The 26,491-nt window shown below is 39.6% G+C and overlaps 2 long non-coding RNA genes across 2 annotated transcripts; both read right to left on the reverse strand.

Moving 5' to 3' along the window:
* Positions 1-1,075: 1,075 nt before the first annotated feature.
* LOC128602221 (uncharacterized) lies at positions 1,076-21,705 on the reverse strand. The gene is made up of 7 exons (XR_008384814.1): positions 21,515-21,705; positions 21,318-21,423; positions 20,994-21,029; positions 18,119-18,235; positions 13,815-13,906; positions 2,261-2,317; positions 1,076-1,669 (listed from the first exon to the last, which is right to left on the reverse strand). It is a non-coding gene; the product is annotated as an uncharacterized LOC128602221 (long non-coding RNA).
* Positions 21,706-23,404: 1,699 nt separating this feature from the next.
* LOC128602222 (uncharacterized) lies at positions 23,405-25,324 on the reverse strand. The gene is made up of 3 exons (XR_008384815.1): positions 24,729-25,324; positions 23,517-23,581; positions 23,405-23,425 (listed from the first exon to the last, which is right to left on the reverse strand). It is a non-coding gene; the product is annotated as an uncharacterized LOC128602222 (long non-coding RNA).
* Between the last annotated feature and the right edge of the window lie 1,167 nt (positions 25,325-26,491).

The following is a 26,491-nucleotide window of genomic DNA, read 5'->3' on the forward strand; positions in this document are numbered from 1 at the left end:
CCTGCTTTACCGCTGAATGTTACAATGCGTTCACACTGGAGATGCCTTCCATAAGTGTTTATTAAACATGTCCTTGCAAAAATCTTACTACATCATATCGATAATCATACGCTTATACACCCGTTTACATGGAGCTTCAGGGAACCTCCTTACATTCAGGATGGGATTCTTCAAAGAACACAACGTTTGGTCTAAAACAACTGTCTAGATTGTGGAAGGAGAAACAGATCAAGAGACGCTCAAATGTTCAGTGGGGTTATATCAAGATGGAGTAATGAATGCAAATGTATGAAGAAGCTTTGATTGAAGACGTCTCATTGCAACTCATAAGAGGTGATGTAATCAGACTAACACTGGGAAAATTCAATGCAGAATGCAAATTCATCATATGTCTTACCCAGCACCTCCAATCATCTGGTAAGCATCAGTGATGTTGGTTACATTCTTGGTTCCTTAAAGTAAAATTGCAATTTTATATACTTTTCTGGAAAACAAACCCCACAATAGTTTACAGTCCATTGCTGAAATACTTTTCCTGCGCAACACTGTTCTGTTGTCCTCGTGTTCTGGAGAAATGATATGTTCCAATCTATACACGCTATATAGAGGAATGACAATAAAAACACACTTGACTTGACCATGACTTGTACATGCTGGAAAAAAGTTTGAAGAAGAAGAAGAAAAAGAAGAAATAAGTAAACATATACATATCATTTCTTTTAAAATAAACTGAAATGTACCAACACTGCGAACAAGAAAGTTTTCAGGTGTCCCTGAAGAATTCGTGACTTCACAACCCTCCAAAATCTGAAACACAGCTAAGCATCTGTTCGATCAGAATGAAACAGGAGCACAGCAAAGAGCCATAAAATTACCCATGCAGAGACGCTGAGAGAACCAAACTTTTTTTCTTCTCTTTATTCTCACTGATGCTCTTTATCCATCCTATCCTCCATTTCCCCGAGTGTCGTGTTAATGACACCGTGACTAATGGAAATGTTTATTAATTTTATTTTGAAATGAGACAGTGGAACTGAGCTGTAGCTAATTACGTTAGATGTGGGAAGAACCGAACAGGAAGTTCGCATAGGGATACAGAGAAAAGAAAGAAGGGTATCTAATGAGGCAAATGACAGAACTTCATTTTCAACTCTTACAGATGACAGCATGACATAAAATACATCTTATAACTATCTGAGTAAGTCACCGGACGCTGCAGGTAGAAGATACGGATGCATTCCATGAGACGTTTTGTCTGGAAGAGAATAAAAATATGAACTGGTAAGGATTCTCAAGGGCTTGAGCAAGTGACCTTGAGGAAGGTGATATTGTGTTGGATTAGATGTATGGGTTACACTATGGGGTTAAGATTAAAGAGTAACGTTGTAGAGACTCACCTTGAGTAAGGTGAGGTTGTGTTTGGTCAGGTTTATGGTTTAGGATTTGGAGTTTAGGTTAACGGTAAATACTGGTGTGACTGATGACTGACCTTCAGGAAGGTGAATTTGTGCTTGGTTAGGATTAATGTTAAAAGTTAATGTCCTTTGAGGATCACCTTGAGGAAGCTGAGGTTGTAGTTGTGCCCAATGATGGTGATCTCCAGCTTGTGTGGTAGTGCTGGCCCAGATCTGGCCTCAGATTGCTGAGCAAACATCTAGTCGAAAAAAATCTAAACAGTTGGAGTCATGAAATAGAATGTATTAAAGCTCACTCCCTTTACCAGTTTAACCCTCATACCTCACACTATCATTACATACAGGTGTGGTTTATATTCAAATAAACACCGGAGTTCACTAACAGACAACATGATCAATACATAATGTTATAAGCCAGATCCTTGTTATTTAAGCTTTCTAACATTGTTGCAGTATTCCAATGAGGCCTAATTAGGAATGTGTTAGGGTGCACAGTCAGCACAGTCTTAGGGATGCTTGTAGGTATTAAAACTAAAAGAACAGCAAACTATTAGATCCGCTTGAATGATGTCTGCATTAGCATGTGGTTCAACTCAACCCACATCTTTGGGCCATAATTACAGATTGTTCCATGTATAAACCTGTACAGTACAACCCAGAAGCAAAGGAACAAGTCATGATTTTGTGAGTAATGGGTCTTATTAGCTCATAAAATTTTTTTAAGCAAATGGTGTGTATAAGGTAAAATCTCAACTGACCTGGTTTTGGGACACCTGGCAAAGACTCCAAGTTGGTCAAAAGAAAGAAAAAAACAAAAACTTAATTTGTAATTAAACATACAGTACCTCTTTATGCCCATCACACACCTTCCTCTGTCTGGCGAGAGCCATCTGGTCCATCAGCTGGACCGAAACACATGGTCAGGGAACACAGAATATCATCTTTAGGCTAGAGTTTAGCTACAACTGCTGTAGAGTTTTGAGCCATTTATAGCTGTTATATCTGGAATGTAAAAATAGTGTAGAAAATCTTTTGGTGCATCAAAAGAAACAGAAATGAATGCATTTACAGCCCTTACTTGACAAAAAAAAAAAAAAAAAAGATCCCTCCATTCCATTGTATATTTTTTTTCAGCATTTTTACAGGTTTTTTTTCTGGTCCAGATACAAGGGCGCAGGTGTGTGCACAGGCTCTCTGAACACTCTGAATTAGTCTTTGCTAGAATTTGTTTTTCGGCCCATCAATTATGGCTCTTTGCCTGGATACATATGCATGGAAGAGTCCATCTCTACTTCTCTCAGAGCCACAAACAAGTGGATTAACATGCAGCACCACTGATTTCTGGCCCTTCAGCTAATGGAGGGAAGAAACAGAGGCTGTCAGCACACGTTCTGCTCATTTATCAGGCTTCTGCTTGAGCTCTAATGGCTCTACACTCGGGGTCCGACTGCCACTGAACAAGATTTAGTGCAACACTGAATACATGGCCTACATTTAGACAAAAGTGATAACTAAAAATGTCTCCAAGGGTGGTTGGGAATAAAGCCACTATGATGCTGAACCACAACTAACCTTAAAAAAGAGAACCTGTTTACCTTCTGGATGGATTTCCTTCAGAAAAGGCAACTATGGTAAAAGGTACATCTGAAGTTATAAACTGAAATATACTGTACATGGCAGTTTAAAGAGCATTATCCCAAGGTCCATCCTTGTTACCTTGCAGAGTTACCTCCTTGATATATGACACAGGGGTACAAGCCACAACATTGCCAAGCTGCCTCCATTGGGCCCTCGAGCAAGGCCTTTAAGCCAGGGGCACCGTATCATGACTGACCCTGCACTCCATCTCCAACTTCCTAACAAGCTGGGCTATGTGAAGAAAAAGAATTTCCCTGTGCTCTGATGTATAGGTCACAAATAAAACCTAATTCTTCTTTGAATGGAGAAAGTCACGAAAACAGATTTGTGCTGAGAAACATCCACAGCAAGACCTTGAAAAGAACTGTTAAACTTGAGTTGATGATGTCTGCATTAGCATGAATGATGGGAAAATGAATCTGGAGCTTGGAAATTTGACGAAATCTACATTTACGAAATATTTCTATAGGCCGAGGATTTCTGTGTAGCATACAATAACTTCTCGTCACCTCTGGAGCTTAGATAGAACAATCACCTTACTTCAAGCACCACCATGGTCTCAGCACCAAGGACAGTTCCATAATCTAAAATAATATAATAATAATAATAATAATAATAATAATAATAATAATTGCACATGGACTGGAAGCACAGCACAGCTTGAGTTCTCCGACTGATTACTCTGACTTCCCAGCTGGATGCGGCTCATGAGGGAGATATAAAACTCTTCTCATCAAGAAAGACGTCAACATTGGAGAAACTCTCATTGCCTCACAAACAGTATGTTCCAAAAGGGGGGGGGGCTCCAGCATGGGGGTGAGACTCCAGCCCCGTCAGGGCTTATCTCCTTCTTTCAGAGAGTTCTGGTGGAAAAAAATGAAGAAAAATCTAACTTTTTGTGGTCCCCAAACGGCTGAAATTTCCTCTCCTGCTGTCTATATAAAAGGCCTCAGGGTAGAAAAGTGTAAACGTAGGATGTTAATGGGGGAAGCATTGCCGGAGGCTTTTAGTGGAGAAACAACAACCACGACACAACTGGAAAAGTAATTAGAACTGTTTATTACCTGCAGTCTAGTGCTTGGAAAGTGTAGGAGGGAGAAAAAAAAGAGAGATGAAGTATAAGAGCGTGAAGATATTTTGCTTCGATTCCGAAACCAATTGCGGTTTTGAAAAATCGTTATATTTCCGTTTACAAACGGAGGCGGGCTTTTTTGTTAAAGTTCAGAGGAAATCTTTGCTTGCTTAGCGATATTTGAAAACGTGTCATTATCCAACAAGAACAAGATTAAAATCCCCAAATACGCCAGGTAAAAATGTGGACCTTGGAGTGGACTTAATGATCACAGATTTATTTCTGACATCATACTGATGACACAGTGTGAGATTACAGCTGCTATGTATGATTAAGGATGCTTTTGTGAGTTGACAATGACCTTTGACCTGCTCCAGAAATGCTCTGTGAAACGCTGAATAGGAAATAATGTGTGATTAGACATCCAGAGTGTCTAATGTTTGCAGACAGAGCCAGCGTTACAGGAGAACCTTTCATTTGTAAACAAAAAACAGGCTTTTAGGTCTGTCCTTGCTATGAAGCTGAAGTGTTTGAAACAAACAAACAAACAAACATTGTGTCTTCACAGCTCCAGAAGGTCAAAATGAGCACCTCTGAGGTATCTAGTCTTGGGTAAAGGAGTAAAAAGCAGTGTCCAGCACAAAATCTGAGGTTTCTTTGTTCTCGTAAATCAACTTCTCGCTCCTGCTTTATGACAGAGAGCAGTGCATTAATGAATCAACAGAACCACACCTATAAATCCAACACACACACACACACACACTTGTCAGGACCTTTTTTTTCTGTGAAGAGTCGAGTCTTTTTCCTGTACTTCTTCACCTCATCAACTAATTCTCCAGCACGGCACTTCATCAGAATCAAGTCTTTGAAATGTGACTAGATTTGAGTAATGGGGTATATATAAAAATAACTTTATTTTTTCAACTATTTAAAATGTGCTTTGCTAAAAACCTGTCACAAAAGGAACACCCCAGAAAGTTTGTTGAGGGTGTATGACAGCGTAATTATCAGCCTTTAATAGTGTCTTCATCAGAGAGATGGGTGGCGATGCGTGACGGAATATTTTGTGTGCGTGCAAGAATAATAGATTATTTGTTCACGCAGACAAGACTGTTTGCATGGGAGTGTGGTGTGTGCATGATGTGTGCATGATGTGTACATGATGTGTGCGTGTGTTGAGGTGACATGCCGGCACAGGAAGCAAATTTAAAACAACCTAAAGCTGCGAAAAAATCATTTTAAAAAAAGGCTGTAGGTAATGAGATTTCATCAAAAGTAGCCGTCAATCATCACTATTAATATATTTTTCGGATATTGCGTCTCGGTACGTAATAGCAGACACCAGGGTCAGATGTCCTGACTTTACACATTTCTTTGAGAGCGTGATTGAGTCACCGGTTTTCAGTATTTTCTCTTTTTTCTTTACTTTAATAATGATGGATTATGGGTCTACCCTGACAGGTCCTATTACGATATACGCTGAAATTCCGAAGCACTTATATACCGATGCTGCCGAATGCTAGATTCGGACAGGTGAGAAGCTGTTGATTACTTTCCTACAACAGCAGCTCTGACGGTAGTGTGGTGCGAGTTTTATACAGCATTAACACGCTCATCCTTTTTATACAGGAACTTGTACGGTTGACGCGCTGCGCAAGATAATTTAGAATCGTGTGTGATCGTCGATTTCTCTCGGAGATGATGTTTATTTAATATTTATGGAAGGAGTCTCCAGTGTCAGCACTTTGTAAGAGTATGATGAGAGATTTAAATGTAACTATTTAAAATGGATAGAAATTTATATAAATAATATAAATATATATGTATATATATACACACACAACATATCTTCCATTATTCTGCTTTAGACTACATTATTCCATACAAATCAATTGTACATGATGCTCTTAAGACAGTCACCTTGAGCTGCTCTCATTATAAATCTATCTCCTGAGTCGTTATTATTCAGAAGTTTGACCTTGAACAAGACCGTGCCAGTTTAATGTGACGAGGATGACTTCAACAATGAAAACGAGGCGACCGAGATGCCAAACGTCTGCGAACGAACCTCGTTTTCATTCGTACTTGCTCACTGTCAGTGCTTCTGTGCTTTATCAAGCTGAAGCCTGTCTTTTAGTTAGAATTCCAATCCCTCTGTTAGACCTGAAAAATGCATTCCCTTATTCTATAATCGCATTCAAGCATTTTTGTGTACATTACGTCCCTGTTGCGCATGTCTGCAAAGCCGTGCTATACGGTGTGTCCCTCAACCACATTTCAGCTTCTTTAATTTTATCCCTGAGGAACTCTGGTACATTCGGCGCGTCCATAAGGCGTTCAAATATTCATCCTCGCCTCATGGATCTTTACCAAAGTCTTCGTGTACAGAGATAAAAAAGTGAAATTGAATAATTTATTCCATCTGAACGTGGGGCTATTTTAAGAACGTGGAGAATCTGATGTGACCTTATGTGTGCTGAAATTAGTAGAAAAAGCATTTATGAAAAATGTCATGTATATGATCGAACAATGCTTATTAAAACAGGCTTATTTTCACTCGTATGCAGAGTGGCATGTGTTTTTACCAAGTTTGATGTATAATCATTTGCTGCACTAAGGCTACAACCTGAAATAGTGGTATATGCTTTGTACTGATAAACATAGCAGTGCATTCTGTATCTTTATGTTGCATGGGTGTTATGTCTGGTGTAAAATGTATTCATTTTCTAGAATTGTAGCCGAAGGACACATTGTTGTCCCAACACCCCTTAAATCGCTGTGATTAAGAGAGAGGCCAGGTCAGTGGAGTTCGGTTTACAGTTGCTTTTGCGAAGCAAAACAGGACGTTATATTAGTCGACTGTTGTTATACGGGATGTCTGAAATGTCAGGAACCATTAAGAGCAAGACGACATACATGTTGTATTTGTTATTGGCCTGACTTTTATAGTTCTGACTTTTCTGATAAGGAAATGTTATGAGCGGATTGTGTTTAACTTGCTGCAATTCAATGGCAACATGAATGAAATGTAATTACAGTAGAACTGACTGGCTATAAACAAGTGCTTACTGTAGCATACTAACTGTGGGGGGTGGGGAATTATAAGTGATTACATTTATAGGGAGAACTCCCCTGCCCCCCTTTAATATAAGCCATGCTGCATTTCATGGGACATTGGCCAGTTTTGCATCTGAATGTCTATGGTGAATTTCAGTTATAAGAAAAAGCTGTAATAGCATCGCTCATGTGGTAAAACAAGGCCTAGTCTCTCCCCCAGTTTAGTAAAGTCTCTTTAATGAGAAATTTCTTTAACGGCCGTGTTCAAATTCTCGTGTTTTTTTTTTTTTTTTTTTTTGCTTTCTGGTATGGAAACTGAAACCAAACCTTAACCTATAGAAACGACATGCTAATGCTTTTTATTTATTGATTTATTTATGTATTGCTAATACAGGTAGTGAATCTTCATGCACTGGATAACAGTCAAGCATTTTTTGGCGATCTGCAGAGACACCCATGAGGAAAGAGTGATTAATGAACCCAATTAATAGCGCGAATTACGCCGCTAAATCACCGCTCAACACACTGCCCGTAGATTTGATGGACTGAGCTTCACCAAACAGCCACTCGTAAAAGAATTTACTGCTCTTAAATGTGTAAACAACTCCGCAGAATATGAGCAGCCATTTTTCACCCATTTCCACCCTCCCGTAACAGTCAACAGCAGTTTCTGATAATCACATCATAAGAATCAGCGACGCTCAGTGAAGGTCAGCGGCTAGCAAAGAGCTTCTTAAACTCCAGGCTTACAACAGTTTTTAATGTGCAGTAGTTAGTGATAACTGATGCATAGTTGTTGCTATTCCTGAGAAACCACGGTGGCTAAGTGGTTGGCACTTTTCCTGCTCACCTCTGGGGTTCAGGGTTTCATATACCACCTCCTCCCAGCAGTGGAAGCTAGGCAGTGCTGGGATCTGAACTTACGACCATAGGGCAACATCTTAACCACTGAACCCATGTTCTCCACGTGCTTTGTGGGTTTCCTACATGTACTCTGGTTTCCTCCCCTAGTCCAAAGACATGCGTTGTATGCTGATTTACAAATTGTCCGTAATCTGTAGTGTGTGACTATGCCATCCAGGGTGTCCCCCGCCTTGTACCCTGTGTCCCCTGAGTTCCCTGGGATTGGTTCAAGGCTCCTCAGCGACCCTGTGAAAGATAATCGGTATGGAAAATGGATGGATGGATGGATTTGTTTCTATTCCATGTATCTTTAATGTTGAAGGGGGAAAAAAAAATTTAAAAAATACACTTTACATTGACAAACCAGATGGCTGTCAGACGGCTCAGTCGCCAACAGTTAAAGGGTTCTCAAATTCAGAAAAAATGACAAACATTGAAAGTTTAGCTTAAGTAATCAGAGTAAGCCGTTTTTAAGCAGATACACACGACCAACAATGTCAGCGGCATCCGCGAGAAATCTAGTGAACCGATGTTAACTATATACTTGTCTAATGGTAAAGAAGTTGAACATGCTTTATATTCAAAAACTCTAAACATTTCCCTGTTACCTTGACACCTCTGCAGCTCTCAGTCTCATACATTCAAGACTCATACTCCAACTGGCTCATCGGCATTAGATCATTCGAATGGGCTTAAATTGTGACGATGGACGACTGCTCAAAGATTGGTTTTCCCTCCATGGAAGGAGGAAGGTGCGAACGTGAAAATGACTGTAACTTTGTGTTTTTGGATGTCGGTAATTTTCACAGCCGAATCGCGTTCAGGTCATCTGTCCTCGGCAGCCGATCTCCGTTCAGTAGCACGGAAGAGAGCAATTTAAAGATAACATCTTTACCCTCAGCACCTGCTGCTCCTGTGCACCGCTAACCTAACATCCCATAAAACACCACACTGAGGGGACATGAGGGGATTTATTTCATCTGGGTAAGGAAGTGTGACCTCTTCTAGCGATGTTTCAGGTGGCTTTTTTCCACTCACACCTCTCTTTAACCATGACAATGTCATTACTGAACACGCACACACAGGATGCTTTCCTGCAACTCTGCAGTGATATACAGCACTATAAAGGCTTCAAAATCTCTTTCATTCTGGTGTTAAGAAGTGTTAAGTTGTTTCATGGAATGTGTCCATCGTTATAAAGCTCCAAGTCCAGTCATCGTATACGCGGCAAGCGTCTGCTTTGAGACACCACCAACATCACAGCGGTCTTAGATCTGTCTTTTATCAGATGCCAAAAACATACACTGCTTAATTTTTTACTCGTTCCTTCCTCTGACTGGTCGACCAAAACAACATCTGCATATTTCACTAGCGGCTGAGTTTGAAGCACTCTTGTTTTCTCCTTCATCCTTCACTGCTTTTGAGTGCCAGCAGAAAGACAGCAAACGGAGTAAACAAGCAAAATTAGCAAAAGAGGAGCAAGGAATAACAAAATAAAGAGAGAGAGAGAGAGAGAGAGAGAGAGAGAAGGAGGTGAAGTGTGAGGAGAAAAAAACTAAAACAGGAAATCGAGAGATGGTGAAAAGGTTTGAGTGAAAGGATCAGTGCGGTTACAGATCCTGTTTAAACAGGATGAAGATGCTGCGTCTGGATTTAGGGAATAAAAGTTTGCTAAAAGTGCACAAGTGTAGGGCTCTAGGGTGCTTGAAATCGCTGACATCAGACACCGTCGTGACATCGGCATTTAGTCACGGGTGAAAAAACAAATTCAACTGGAGCTGCAGGGGAGAATTCTGGGAGTTAGAAATTAAACACTCTGCCAATGAATGCTGTTGACCCAAGAGGCACACTCTCTCTCTCTCTCTCCATTTCTCATTCTTCTCTCTGCCCATCTCTCTTTTTGTCTTTCTCTCTCGCATCATCTCTTTCTTTGTGTCTCTCTTTCCAATTCAATTCATCTCTTTCTCTCTGTATTTCTCTCTCTCCCTTTTACACCCGTGTCTCTCTCTCCATCTGTCTTTGTCTCAGTTTTTGCCTCTATGACCCAGTCTTGTTCTCTCTCTCTCTCTTTCTATTTCTCATTCTTCTCTCTGCCCATCTCTCTGTCTTTCTCTCTCTTCATGTCATCTCTTTCTCTTTTACACCTCTGTGTCTCTCTCCATCTGTCTTTGTCACACTGTTTTTGCCTATGTTTCTGTCTCCATCACCCAGTCTTGTTTTCTCTCTCTCTCCCTCTCGCTCTCTCCATTTCTCATTCTTCTCTCTTCCCATCTCTGTCTTTCTCTCTCTCTTCGGATCTCTCGCATCATCTCGTTCTTTGTGTCTCTCTTTCCAATTTAATTAATCTCTTTCTCTCTGTATCTCTCTCTCCCTTTTACTCCTCTGTGTCTCTCTCCATCTGTCTTTGTCTCACTGTTTTTGCCTATGTTTCTGTCTCCATCACCCAGTCTTTGTTCTCTCTCTCTCTCTCAGTTCTTTTATTCCCTCTCTTTCACTTTTTCTTCATGAATAGTCAATAAACCACAATCTGGAAACAACAAATAAGTAAAATCACAGATAGTTCTTTGGAAAAAAAGGGTAATTTTTCATCTTTTTCATCTTTTCACTGCTAGAGGAATAGCTTCACATGAGTCTTTTCATCTGCCAGAGTTCCAGGAGAAATAGAGAGATGACAGCCAGAAATAATGAGACAACACTGCGTTTATGCCTATTACGCCGTTTCGTCTCTAATAGCGCTGGCGTTTAATCAGGGGCTCTGTTGCCAGAGTCTTTTTAAAAACCCGCTGTTGGCTTGGACTCTTTCTTCACTCGACAGACCACGCTCAGGTAAAGAGAGAGGCAGTGAGAGTGGGAGACTTTTGGGCGCAACGAGAAGAATTAACGTGTAAAATCCTGTTAAGTGATCGTAATTGAATCGCAATCCAAACGACGCCATTTATTTTGGTTCAAACCACGATGGTGCTCTTCTTCAAAAACTCCTTTATGAGTGCTTCATGAGTGTCTAGACTCAATCACACTTAAACTAGCACTATGTGCCAATGGCTAAAAACCAGGTGCCATCCATATGCTTAATGGCCTAGTTATAGTTTACAATACTGATGTTCTGTGTGTGGGGGAAAACTGACGTGAGAGAGAGAGCGGTGAAAGAGAATCTACTGGGTTTACTTCTTTCTTGTGCAGTCTAATTTAGAAGAGACGACTTGATAAAAGTGTTCCATGATCGGAAATTAGTACTGTACATCATTAACGTCATACAGTGTAATAAAATAATATAAAACATGACAGGGTGGTGGGATAAAGTGGAATTGTTGGAAGCACTCCCTGAAGTTCCCATATCTGGATCTCCTGAAATGTTTTACTTTTATCCCACAGCAATTTGACAAGGGCAGCAATTTTTAGTAGAACGTCCATGAAATAAGTTCCTGATCCCACCGTATGAGCTACTATAGAAAATTCATCAACACCTTCTGACAGAACAAGTCTCCATAACAACATGAAGCCACACACTGCTCCTGCAGTTAATGTCGTCGCATCGCTCCGTCTTCACTCTAAATAGAGTATTGCTATCAAATTATTGCAACAAGGACGTTTATGGACATATTCTTAGCTAATTGCTATTACCTACCTCTGATCTGTTACTGCCTAGAAATTCAGGCTGTAGAAATTCTTAGAAATTGATGCGCAGAGGTAAAAACATGTTTTATTGGATGCTGCTAAGTAACACAGTTTAGCGTTTAGCCTTGTGATGACAGAAAGGGCTGAGAAACACATTCGAGTAAGTGAGGGAAAATGAGAAAATGTTGCACCTGATATTACCAGCCATTTATTAAATTGCCATACGGTTGAAGTTCTTTTCAGTGCAGTCTGGGATGGAAAAAAGGGTCACATTCTGTAGAAATCAGACATGGAGGAAAATACACACATATCCTACAGCACTGCGTCATTTATTAGAAGAGTGTCATTGAACATTACGTGCATTAATATGCATCGACTCGGATGAAACCAAAGCCCAGTTGACATAAATCCTCATTTAATCAGATTTATAACTTTATGAATTATGCGGCTGCACTTTCGGAGAAGCACTCATGTGACGCTCGTGTCCAACATTAGAAGACTGTTGAATGGGATGTCTCCATCACAAAATCGTTTACTGTCATTTATACCACAGCGCTGCTGAATTCTGGATTCTGATTTGTCAGAAGGTATTGATTCATGTGCTATGACATCAGCCCTGGCAGTAGCGCAGTTTATTTACTTTTAGTTTATTTATTTTCCATTTTTATTTACTTTTGTCCTGTGGCTAACTGTACAAGATGCATGTGTTTATTAGGTTTATCGCTGTTTTATGAGAAAGCATACATAGTATATATACTTGCGCACATACATACATACATACATACATATATATATATATATATATATATATATATATATATATATATATATATATATATATATATATATATATATGCGCAAGTATATATACTATGTATGCTTTCTCATAAAACAGTGATAAACCTAATAAACACATGCATCTTGTTCAGTTAGCCAGAGCAAGACATCTGGAGTTTGAGCAATTAGGTAATTCAATCCGTTAATGGAGAAAAAATTAAACATATAGCTAATACAATTCAGTTTATAAATCTACTGAAAGCTCACCCAGACTTCTTAATAACGCTTAAGGCTAGAAACAACTACTTTGTTAGTCTATTTTTGTTCAGTGGTTTTCTCACCATGACTCTTCTAAGCAGCTGAGTGAGGATCTGAAAATAAATCCAACTCATGCCTACAAAGCAGATGAAGGCTATAAAAAGAAATAAAAGCTCTTCCAGCTCACAGTTTAAACAGTCTGAAATCTCATTAAGTATTGCTTGCACAAACATGATCTGCATGGAAGAGTCATCAGAAGGAAAGCTTCCCTGCAAACTCATCACAAAAGTGAATGTCTAAGGTACGCAAAAACAACATCTAGATAAGCCAGAGGCACTTTGGAAGCAAACGAAGTGGACTAATGAAGTACCAAAGGTATGCTTGGAGCATACAGGAGCAGCACTTTTGATAAAATGAAATTATATATATAGATAGATAGATAGATAGATAAATAACTATTATTCTTTTTATTATCATTATTATTAATGCTTGCAGAAAAACATTATTGTTTAAAATAGTTTGTAGGTTGTATTTACTTCTTCAAATAATCCCCTTTAATTAATATACACACAGTGTGGCCAAAATTCCCATAAAGACAGATGCTCAGTCTCTACAAAGGGCTTAAAGTGTAATTGTACTCCCACTAGTACAAAGTTCTATGATCCGTGAACAGACCAGCTTGTGCCTCTCTTTATCCTACATTAAAAGGTGCTGAGACTTTTCATATTCATATGAAATCTGTTGGGTTTTATTCTAGCACAGTCTTTTTTTTTTTTTTTTTTTTGGAGAATTAGCATAGATTTGATGCAAGTCAATTAATTAGATACAACTCAGTCTCTCTCCATGGTTATTAAATATGCATATTTTATCTCACCATAAAATATTTTTGTAAGTCTAGAACTTTTCTTTTTTTTTAATCTAAGTCAATCTTTACAACACAACTTTCCCTTAGAAGATGACAGAAATGCTGATTTAACATGACAGTGTGTGTGTGTGTGTGTGCACTGTGTAAAACATTTTTCTAGCTCTACCTAGTTGATCATCCATTTACAAGTCCATTTATGTACACAACAACATACCTGACTGCTGGATTAGCTTCAAGACGGCAGTGCTGTAGCATGCAGAGGGCACTTCTGGTCCTGAAATATGGGACTATTGTTACTTGCCCCTGCTGGATATCAGAAAACAAAGTGTAGCCCAGGCTTAATAATGAGAAACACTACATAGCTGTCTAACCAAGTCACAAAAGGGTTAACTTTGATTTTCTTGTTATCTTTGATGGATTTGTAAGTGAGCAAATGGGTGAACTCTATGACGCAGTGAGCTGACCAATCAGCTGCCAGCTAGGCTCTGTTACACTTACACCTCTAGGTTAGTGTCTCTGCACGTTCTTTTGGCCCTTGCACCTGAGCATAGGAGGCTGCGTTATCCACTTGGTAAGACGAAAAACGACATGGAGTGAATTAAACAAGTTCTGTACTCATTATTGCTTATACTGACTATACCTTGTTGTAGTATAGAGAGTAAAAGAGAGCTGTGCCTGAATCCACTGTTGTCACAGAGCTAAAGGCAGTGAATTCTGCTAAAATGGTGAGTTGTTTACCTGGCGCTAGGCCTCTGAGTTCGCTAGCATCCATGCTAACAGGCCTCAGGTTTTTGATGCCCATTGGTATTTAACCTAGCCTGCTGAGTTTACTATGAGTTCGCTAGCATTTATGCTAATTGGTGCTAATGGGTAAGCAATGCAAAGGTGCTAATGGTGGAAAGCTAATGTGAGCCTGCTGTATTCAAATGCTAATATGGTAATTAGCCACAATAGGCTAGCGGACTACTGGTTAATGCCTTTGAAAACAACTAATGATTTTTTTTGTGGGTTATAAAAAGAAATGTTACTTTTCCCTACTGTTGCTAAATGGATAGTTAGTTAAATAATGATCTTAAAAGTTGTGGATTTAATTGTGTTACTGGAGGTTAAAGAGGTACAATTTTTAGTGCATTCTTTCCACTGTTACCGGTGCAGAGGGGGATAAATAAGCATGCTAACACCTTAATGCTGCTAATTTAAAGTAACACAGGTTGATCGATGTTTACATGCAATTCATGCAGTTTTATTCTTCATACTGCTAACGTTACTAAGGTTTCATACAACTTGAGTTAGAAATGTATGTTTTTATGAAGGATGTAATTTGTGATGTAAATGTACTTTGGATACTGGAGAGAAATTCATATAGTTTTGATACCTGAGAAGAAACATAAGAGCTGTTGTACAACGAGAGAGAGATTTTGACATTGCATTATAGGTGTACAGAAGTATTATCTCATTTTATTTTATAGTAGCCTGTAGCAGTCCCTTTATTACACTGAATGGTAATTGAGAGAAATGATCTGGCCTTATTTATAGGTCAGGTTTTGGTAAAGAGTTGGAAACATCATGCGGAGATCCTTTCCACGGAATGATACAGATCCCCACGTTCCAGGCGTTCTTCCAGAGATTCATAGATTCCCAGTCCGGGTGGCTGGGTGGTGAGCCAACCGTGTTTGTGACTCTGACTTTAGACGGATTGCCAGGATCATCTTCATCTTCATGGTGGTAGGACAAACACTAACATGAACTAAAAGGGGCCCAACGTTGGTAACTGAACTCTTGTCAACAAAGGCAAGTGAAACTGAGGACGAACTGAGCTCAAGGGAATTTAAAAGGGGATTTATTTACGTGCACAGTTTATTATTTTAGTTTGTTATTTTTTCATAACTGTTTTTGTATATGTATGTACCAGCCCTGTGTATTTAATACATTTTATGCAAACTGTCATTCTGATGTGGTATTCTTTTTATTGACCTTCAATTCTCAGGCTCTTAACAATTTAGCATCTTCTGATTCTGGTCCAAATTCATATTACTGATAACCTCTAATACTACTACACCTATGTACATTCTTACTACCTCGTAATGAGGGTTACATAAAGTGGCGAGCCAGCCAGGAGCCAGAGACATTGAATATCAATATTGAAAGAATATGCAAAATGGACTTCATACGGAAGTCAGGTGTTAAAATTCCGAATGCAGTGATCGTTAGTGGGGTAACCCAGGTAGCGGATCAGGATGAGCAAGTTGTTGACTTCCTTAAGAAGTATGGTTCCACCGGAAGAGCCCTTTCCGTTGATGATTCCAAATCCGAATTTTACCAAAACCTGTTCATTGAGTTTTCGAGCAGTTCAGCTTTAGAGGACTTAGAGACACTTTTGCCATACACATACACAGTGCAGGGTGATCCATGTGCTAAATACGGTGTAAAAGCATTAAGCAGTGTGTACACTACTCAGATTGGCAGTAATGTTACAAAAACATACCTAACTGAGTTAAAGGGCTTAGCCAAGCTAAGTGGCAAAGACTATGGGGAGGTGTTGAAAGAGATGATGTCTCAGATTGGCGAAGATATTGAAGCTATGAAACCCGTAGTTACAGAAGGCTCCCCTTCACATGTTGAGACCCCAGTTGTGACACTTCAACCTCTGAAGATCAACAGCCCCTCATCTCACTCTTGGATGCCCCTCTGGAAGGCAATTGCTTAAGTGCCACTGCTTCAGTCCTATTCACTAATGGAGGGAAAGCTCCGTCCCTTTCAGTGAGAGACATAAACCCAGCAGAAATACAGAAGGTGGTGGTTGAGCATATTGTAAGGAGGGAAGATGTTAGGCCACACTTGCAATCTGCAGTGAGGCTTCGTTCCTTTTCTGGAAAGATTCCCAGACCCAGTAATGAAGCTGATTATGACACTTGGTGCTCACACGTTGAACTGCTTTTAAATGATCCCAGCATGTCCCATCTCCAGATCTCAAGAAGAATTCTTGAATGTCTGCTTTCGCCTGCAGCCGATATGGTCAAAGCGCTACGGCCTGAATCACCCCCCACCGCTTACCTGCAGCTCTTGGACTCAGCCTTTGGTACTGTTGAGGATGGGGAGGAACTTTTTGCCCAGTTTATGAACACCCTTCAGGATCCGGGTGAGAAGCCCTCCACTTATCTTCATCAATTGCAATTAGCATTAAACCTAGCTGTGAGAAGGGGTGGGGTTGCATCTGACGAAGTAGATAAACACCTACTCAAACAGTTCTGTAGGGGGTGCTGGGACAATTCTTTGCTCTCTGGCCTGCAATTTGAGCAGAAGAAAGGCAACCCCCCTACATTTGCCGACCTCTTGCTGTTACTAAGAACAGAAGAAGACAGACAGCTAGCAAAAGCTAGTCGCATGAAAAAACACATTGGCACCACCAGGCAACATGGCCAGCTTCAGCTCCAAAGTGCGTGGGCCTGTGTAGAGTCAAAAGAGAAGTCAGAGGTCAGTCTCAGTGTTATTGAGGATCTTAGGAGGCAAGTAGCCAGTCTGCAAAGCCAATTAACCTCTTTTATGACACAGAAAAAGACGAAGGGGGCTGATAACAGGGGAGCAGCAGGGAAAAGTCCAGGCAAAGTACCAAAACTAGACAGTGCTAACACAGACATGTTAAAACAGACAAAAAAAAGCAGACTAACAGACCCAGACTTTGGTACTGCTTTAACTGTGGGGAAGATGGGCACAATGCCCCATTTTGCCCCAATCTCTAAGACTACTTTAGACTACTACACCTATGTACATCCTTACTACCTCGTAATAAGGGTTACAAAAGCTCAAGCTGTAATTAACGATGAGCTATTAGAGAAGCTACAGGAACTCAAACTGCTATTTGAACCAGGCCTTAGGACCAAAATAATCGCACCAAGGAAGTGGAAGTGCATGCTAAGCTAAAGGCTAAGCCTGGTCACCATTGGTTCTCCTCTCCAATATCTACTCCCTTGACAGTAAATCAAACTGCAACAGGCACAGTTAACAAAATCAAGGACTACTCCATTTTTGTTTTTACAAAATAAATAAATAAATAAATAAATAAATAAATAAATAAATAAATAAATAAATAAATAAATAAATAAATTACGGCTGGCAAACAGTTGTGGCAGCTAGCCAGGCTAACCACACATCACGCAGACAAGCTAGCAGCTCTGTCCAATGAGATTCATAGTGGTGGTGTACGTTTTCATTAACAACAAATAATGCAGAAATGCTGTAGTATTCGAGTCACTACCTCATCACCACCCCAATGGATTTTATATTTTTTTATTGCTGCTGGGAACCACCACAAAAATCAGAAATCACTGTTGCCTAAATTTTGTTGATTTATTATTATTTTTAAATGACTCATGGAGTAAACACTTTGTTCCTTTGGATAATGTCCTGTGTACTATACTGCTGTATTATTGCATGTTGCATCATCGTGTTGAAGAAAAAAAAAATCTTCGAATACATTTAAGTAATGATAATAAAATCCACTTTTATTGAACTCCTTACCTGCATTCAGCAAAGCGGCCTATGCATTCGGATTTTCTCGATTCTATCGCTCATCGCTCCAAAGGCATGTGTGGGCCGAGGTTTCTTCATTTCCACACTCACAACTTTAGTTCCTACCTGCAATCGAGAACTTATCATCGTAGTTTCATCTTAACTCCATCTCATTAAATGTGTACAGAGACATTTTGGAGAAATATAAAGCTTGGAAGGAAGTAGCAGGGATCGTTGGTCTTATAGTCACAGTTATCTTGATTTGTCAACAAAGCTAGTACGACGCCTAGCGTGTAGCACAAATTAAAATGAAATCCATCTTAAGCATGAACTTGTTTAATTTGAACTAACTTATTACATTGCTGGAAGCCTGGCTTGTCTCACCAAGAGTGATTTTTATCCTTGTCTTTTTAGCTATAAAATAAATCTTTTCAAACTTTTTTTTTTTAAACACGAGACCTACTTAAATAAAAAAAACCAACAGACGTATGCAGAAGTAATTTGATGCGTGTTGATTCTAACACAGACAATTCATTAAAGCCCGCCGTCCTCCCCGTGTGCTTTCGTACAAACAGGAGAGCGAGACGAACGCAGAGAGAAACAACGCTGTCTTTTAATCGAAAGTAGTGTGAAAAAGCTATTGCGATTCATTAAAACAAAATATAACACGGACGATGGATGACGGAGACACAGAGAGCGTGAGGATGACGACGGCTTCCCTAATAACGAAGGCTGTGTTTATTACACACCTTGTATGGGGCTATTTATCACCGAAAGAGCGAGACGGGCAGGGGAAAATTGAAAGGAATATGATGAGCATGTCTAAACAAATATGATAATGGTGGTAGGAGGTAGAAAGAGGAGAAAGACAGACCCCTGTGGTCATGTTCAGAGAATTAAAGGCCCTGAATGAGAATAAATTCAGATTTTCTCGCACAATGTGTGTGAGGATAAAGGAAGTTTGCTTTTGTGTTTGTGTGTAGCAGGTAAAGAGACAGGCAGGGGTCAGACATGGACACGGTCTTATTAATGAAAGGACAGAAAGTGTACAGTATGTAGACACACACACACACACATTGCAGTGATGAGCCTCTATTCATAATTGCCCAAGAGACAAAAAGGTTCAATAACCACGAAAACAAATATACCATTCACAAGAGCATTCACACGAGAAATATAGTAATCATGAAAATCTGTTTAGTTGGGAAAATGCCTAAACATACGTTTTGTGCATCACTTCCAGTGTTTATTCTCAGTTTTTCGTTCACAGCTCCAAATTTTCTAGAACGCATGGCATTTCTGCAGCTCCACAGGATCTGTGCTTTGGTTCCGCGTCTACAAAAAAATGTTGCAACCCAAAACACAAGGCATGTCTCATTTACTTTAGCCAAATCGGTTTCTCACTGCAAGCGGAACGAGCCCACATTGCTCGGACGCTATCGGGCCGTTTGTCTTGCGCTGCACGACAGTGCAATTGCCATGTTCTCGACCTATCTTGTTTGTACGAGTTCCAATCAGGAATAAGATCAGCAAAGTGACTTGTAGAGAAACTAATTGTAGGTCTGGAAAACACAAGATGGCTGCAGGGATTCTCTCACGAGTAAACAAGCTGGCAAGGGTTCATTAAAACAACATTGGGATGCAGGGAAGACCAAACCGTAACACAATGGCAGGAGCTGTTAACTCGCTCTCGCTTTCTGGCTGGGATCTTTGTCTGATCGATACCAGGCGGTCTGGTCACCTCATTCCCCAAGTGCTCCCGTCGAACACCACAAACATTTTACTGCATCGGTTTTGGATCAGATTACAGTGAGGTAAATAAGTACTGAACGCGTCAAGGTTTTTTTCAGTAAATTTATTTCCAGTGAGGTTACTCACATGAAATTTTCACCAGACGATCAGTATTAACTCAAGAAATCCACAAATATAAAGAAGTCACATAAATAAAGTGGAACGACACAGGGGAAAAAGTATTCTACACGCTAAGGAAAAGCAGTTCTCCAAGGCAAGGTAAGGAACCAGCTGAAATCCGTAAGTAATTATACCCCCATTTGTGCAAATTAATATCAGCTGGGTTAGTAAATTGATGGTCTATAAAAAAGCTTTTCGTTACCAAGGTGTCACACAAGAAACACCCCATGATGGGTAAACGCAAAGATACATTTCAGTTAGCGTGTTCAATACTTTTTTCCTGTGTCATTCCTCTTTATTACACATAACTTCATTTATGGACTTTAATGTATAGATCTCTTTATGTGTGTGGATTTCTTGAAGTAATACCAAAGTCTGGTGAAAATTTCATGCAAATAAACTCCTTGGAAATATATTCATTGAAAAAAAACGTTGAAACGTTCGATACTTATTTTCCCCGCTGTACTTGCCAAATCACCACAATTTCCTCTGCGTAAGAACGAAAAGAACAAACGCGGGACAGGCGAGGACGCTAGTTTAAAGGCCACTATCACTTTCGATGCTCTGATGCTCACGGCATTTCAGGGTCGGTCACATTTTCTAATGAAAAATTATGTCCTAGGTTCAGTGTTTCTCCTTAATAACCTGATAGATGCTCTCACAGATGTCATTAATGGCCTTAGAATTATGACTTTTTTTTTTTTTTTTTAGGTAACAGGGTCATGTCCTTTTTTCAAAAGAGGTCTGGTTTTTAGTCTAAAATGAAGTGATGTAACACCTACTTCGTAATTAAACATGCAACTCAAAAATGAAATTTGTTGTCATTTTATTATCAAAAAACGATCTATAGACATCTTGAATAGTTATTGCAGCTTAATTACAACCTCACAGGCTGCACATTTGGCCCTTTTTATTATTTTTTAAATTTGGGTTAGTGTGAGGAAAGAACAAGTTTCAGAACGACAGCTTTTACCTCTGGTCGAAGTGCCGACACTGGAGAGTCCTCCCCCTAAAAAAAGGTAAATAATTCGATTTACTTATTCAACAGCAAGCAGTTTGGTATATAAAATTTGTTTACAATATGCTGTAGGTATAACTGTCTTATATTTCTGCTAAAAATGTTTAAAACTTATTTTAAGAGAAATGTATATTTGCACGCTCTAAGTGCTTCAACTCGTACTTTCTACTGTATAGAAAACACCATACTGGATTTTATTATGGACCAAAGGGCGGAGAAGACAAAGTAGAGCTTAAAAAGAAACTGAGAAATGTGAGCTGTCGTTACTGTGTGTCTTACGGAGAGATGAAGACAGGACAGACGAGAGACCAGGTCCACGTATAAGAATTTCACTCACTGCGTCAGTGTTAAAGAAGACTGAAGGTCATGATTGATGGGAAAGGCGCTGTGGAGTCAGGAGGATTAAAACCAGGAAGTAGCTGGGGATCGTCAAAATGATTGAGTGTGTGTGCAGTAAAAGGTTCTGTGCCACGTACCACACCTCACTTCACCCTCATACTGTGTTCACTGTTTATTAATGGGTATCCAGACCATTTTGTTTTCACCTGTAGCTCATTTTTAACATTTTCATTCCTCTAACACACTTCATTTATTTCACAAGGGGCTTGCCCGGGTGAGCCAGGTGAGATAGAGCAAGGAGAATTGTGGCTTGTCCAAAAATAGTCCGTAAACCTTTAATAACAAATGTAAAAAGGGGGGGGGGGGACATACACATACATGAGGTAACCAGAAATGGCACAAGCACAAAACAAGAAAGAAAGAAAACCAAGGACAATGGACACTTCAAGACCAGGAATTTTCTAAAGTAAATATAAGAAATTTGAGCTGTATTTTTAAGTCATGTTAATTCTGAAAATGAATTATGAACAGTTCAGTGAAATACAGCATTTGTACAGACAACAAAACCTCCTGCAAAAAATGATGCTTTAAGGCCCTTCTCTGATTACAACCATACCATCGGGAACAGCTCACGGCTGTGATTGAGCAGTGATGGCATTTCAGTGTCGCACGACTGTAACACAGTGATGAAAGTGAAATGGAATGCAACAGGGAATTATGTGCACTTCTGACACGAAATCAGAATCTATTTATTAATTAAAAAAATTAAAAGTCACCCCCTGCTGATTATTTGTCACTGAAGAAACAAAGTGACGTAAGAGCAATGCAGCAAAGATTCTCTGGGTCACCGTTTCGTGTACTGCATTTCGCGCTCTTTCACAGCTTTGATTGTTTTCCCCTCCGGCACAGAATCTGCGCCACAGGCCTGAATGCTGAGGCAAGGATCTTTAGCAAGCAATTCATCAGGATGTTGTGTCTGGATTGCAATAAAAATCAATGTATTACACCAGCTTCCTTTCAGTGCACTCGAACACTGGACCTAGTCCTTCCTTTTCTCCGAGTAAGAGATTGAATACGGTGTCCACGCTTCGAAAATGTCTATTTTTTTAAGCCATGTCAGCCCTCGTGCACTTCATCTGGTGCCCTGAAAAACTTTCTACCTGTATATATATTTATACACACACAGATCAGCCAGAACATTAAAACACACCTGCCTATTAGTGTGAAGGTGCCCCTTGTGCTGCTTACCTGGCAGTGTGGTGGAGGCAGTCTATTGCTCTGGGCAATGTTCTGCTGGGAAGCTTTGGGTCCTGGCATTCATGTGGATGTTACTTTGACACGTACCACCTACATGAACATTGCTGCAGACCAAATACACCCCTTCATGCCAGCAATATTCCCTAACAGCAGTGGCCTCTTTCAGCAGGATAATGTGCTCTGACACACTTCAAAAACGGTTCAGGGACAGTTTGAGGAACATGACAGAGTTCAAGGTGTTGATTTAGCCTACACATTCCCCAGATCTCAATCTGATCGAGCATTTGTAGGATATTCCGTACAAACAAGTCCAATCCATGGAGACCTCACCTCACAACTTACAGGACTTAAAGGATCTGCTGCTAACGTCTTGGTTCCAGAAACAACAGCACACCTTCAGAAGTCTTGTGGAGACCATACCTCGAAGGGTCAGAGTTGTTCTGGTGGCACAAGGGGGACCTACATGATATAAGGCAGATGATTTTAATGTTCTGACTGATCAGTGCATGTATGTATATATTATATATAATGTATGTTATTAGTCATGTTTCCTAAATGTCTCCATTAGACACAGCCTGCAGGCTCACAGAGTTTGGATTTTAAATGCCAATGTACATGAGAGTACGAAGTAAAAAAAAATCAATCATGTATTAACTATTCTCAGCGGGAAATCCTCGTAAATACAGGGTATTGACAAAACTGTAAAACTGCAACAATCTATCTCTCTCTCTCTCTCTCTCTGTGTGTTATGCTCCATTAATATTTCCTTCCTCCTCCAGGGATCCACGAAGCTGGAAGAAGAGAAACGAGTGATGAAAAAAGAAACAGGAAAGTCAAATAAGGAAAGAAATGGGTTCAGTATTAATACGATTTAATAATGACCCATCTAGAAGGAACAGAAGAGCATGGTGAGGGATGTGTACGGTGGAGAAATGAGGGGAAATAAACTACAACACAAGAACAAAATCAGAACAAAATGATGACAGTGAAAACGACAAACAATATAACTTATGAAGGGCTGGAAATACAATGATGTCCCAATTCCAATTGAACCAAAAGGCTCAAGAAGCTGAAAGCAGAGTTGAAGGAACCCTCAGAATGAATAAAAATAAGAACGGGTCCATGAATAAAATATGAAAAAGACTGAGAGAGAAGGTCTCTGAGCCATGTGCATCAATCTGATCGTCCTGATCGCCTTCTTCCTGTCACATAATATACATCACACCACTTACAGCTGCTTATAAACAGCACTTAACTGACTGACGGAAATTTCAATGCTCATGAAGGTCAGAATAATAAAAAAATACAATCTGACAGTATTCAGAAATCGAGGATCATGTGGTTGTAGTAGTGGTAGTCACTTTCTATCATAGACGTTTAGTCTGAAATCCAACGTACATTGTTTTCTCTCCTCTTTCACACCTATTAATTGGTTTGCCGAGTCAGAATCCGAGCAATCTTGTACTATACAATCTGCAACCATCTAGTGTAAGAATTTTAGAAAGGTAGTATCATCTCAAAAGGAACACGAGCGTTTTTTTTTACTAACCGGAAGTATAAGCCGCTTCCTAGTCGACGGCGCACAACGTCATATGCACGTAACGTGACGCCGCTTGCTTTAGCCGAATACCCAGAGTCACTGACAATGACTTTCTTCACATTACTGTTTATACTTAATTTTATATTATATATATATAAGTATTTATGCATAATTTTTTTCTGGATGCACAAAAAGCGCTGAATTAAACTACAGTCCTAAATGAATAATATATGTTCTAGTGTGTGTGTGTATTGGGTTCTTTTCAGTGTTTATATAATTGGACAAACACTTTGTAAAGTTTTAGTCTGAAGTTTATATTTGTAACACTCAGTCTGCAGAGTTTATTTTAAATAAACGAAAAAATTCTACAGAAATATTGCCTCCCCGATCCCCCATCCGATTCACTGAAAATAAATAAATAAATAAATAAATAAATAATCGGCCGACTAATCGATTACGAAAATAATCGTTAGCTGTAGCTCTACTGCACCTGTTTAAATGAACAACAACAACAACAACAACAACGTCCATGTAAAACGCTTTCATGAACTGACCTATAATTCACTTGGAAGCCGACCGAGCCCACCTCGCTCACGGTCCCGACCGTGACTGCTGTGTTCTTACCTGCCTAAAGAACTGCACTGTGTGGGAAAACACACCAAGGCTCCATTTTGTCGTTTATAATCAGAGAATTCGGCTGAACCATCGAAGGATAGAACTTGTGGGTCTCTTGGAGTCCTGGGATTTAAACTCACAACCTTCCAGTCATTAGCACAGAACCGCAACCTGTACAGTAGTGCCTCGATTTGTACTACTTAGGTCCTCGGGATGGTGCCGTGTGCCGTCTTTTGATTAATTCCATACAAATCGATTCTTGAAACGCCGCAACTGAAAAGGAATAGTCGTGGAACATTTAGTGCTGTGAAATGTCTGGAAAGCAAGTCAGTTCCTGTTATTACATACATTGCAGTACCTATAAACAGTTGTTCCCTCGCCAACCTCTCTCTCTTCTCTCTCGAAGTTAACAAGACAAAAAGAAAAGCAGTGTGCCATGTCATCGAAAAACAAACAAACAAACAAACAAACAAGCATAAAGCTCAAACTTTCCACTTTTTGAGATGCCTTTCTGCTCACCACGGTTGTAACTTGTGGTTAGTCGCTGTAGCTTTCCTGTCTGCTCATTATAAGTATGTACAGTACATACTAAGCCGAGCAGTATTATACATATATTTACATAAGTTTGAGTGTGCGCGCGCTAAAATGAACGAGGACGAGGAGGACAGAGACGAGAGCTAAACACGGGACTAAAAGACCGAGGTCATGTTTTTGTGTGAAAGTTTAGAGGTTTAACATAAATATGATATAAACGTGAAGGTAAATTCGCATTTATTGGGAGCTGGAGTTCAGTGTGAAGAGCTTACCTGCCTGAACGCGAGCGCACGCGACTCATCCGGATGAAAGCAACCGCCATAAAATTAAAAAAAAAAAAAAAAAAACGAAGCGTCTTCGTTTTTTTTTCGTTCGTGTTTCCATAAATTTGCACGTTACGACTGATTCCGCGGTGTAAATCTATCCTGGGAGTAAATATGAGTTTATTTCTGCGCGTCATGTCCCCTGTGTCCGCGTTTTTTGGGCTGTTAGCCGCGCTGCTAAAACTGCACTCACACAACTTTACCTCAGAGCACCACGGCAACCAAGCGCATCTAATCTGCATAGCCACGCCCACATCAATGTTTTCTTTAGTTCCTAGACTCTCAAGTTCTCATGAACGACATTTTAGTCAGTATTTCGCAATTTATTAAATAACCATAGTGTATTATTTATTTATGTATGTATTTATTTGAAATATTACACTATCACGCTCATATATTTTCTAATGAATGTAATACTTACTCAAAATCAGGTGTTAGCCATTTAACAAGCACAAATTAAACAGTGTATTAATCAACATACAATATAATATTTTTATTTAAATATTTGTCCCCTTCTGTCATTACAGATTAATATGGTGCAGTGAACAGTTTTGTTCAAATCAGATCGTAGTCCAGGGTTCACTTCTCAGTGCTCAAAGACTACGGCTAGAAGAAGCAGTACTGACACAGTTTGCGTTCAGTATTCATAGAATTCTGTAAAAATTAAATTAATAAATAAATAAATAAATAAATAAAACAGACACAGACGACGATTATAAAATCCTGTGTAAAAATGCCCTTTTTCACCTGGATACCTTCTTGTGCGTGTGAACACACATGCTAAGACTATTAACAAAATCTATTTACTATGTGACATAGTATTTTTATATAAATAGTGTTGTCAT

Source organism: Ictalurus furcatus, chromosome 26 (genome assembly GCF_023375685.1).
Source record: "Ictalurus furcatus strain D&B chromosome 26, Billie_1.0, whole genome shotgun sequence".
NCBI classification, from domain to species: domain Eukaryota; kingdom Metazoa; phylum Chordata; class Actinopteri; order Siluriformes; family Ictaluridae; genus Ictalurus; species Ictalurus furcatus.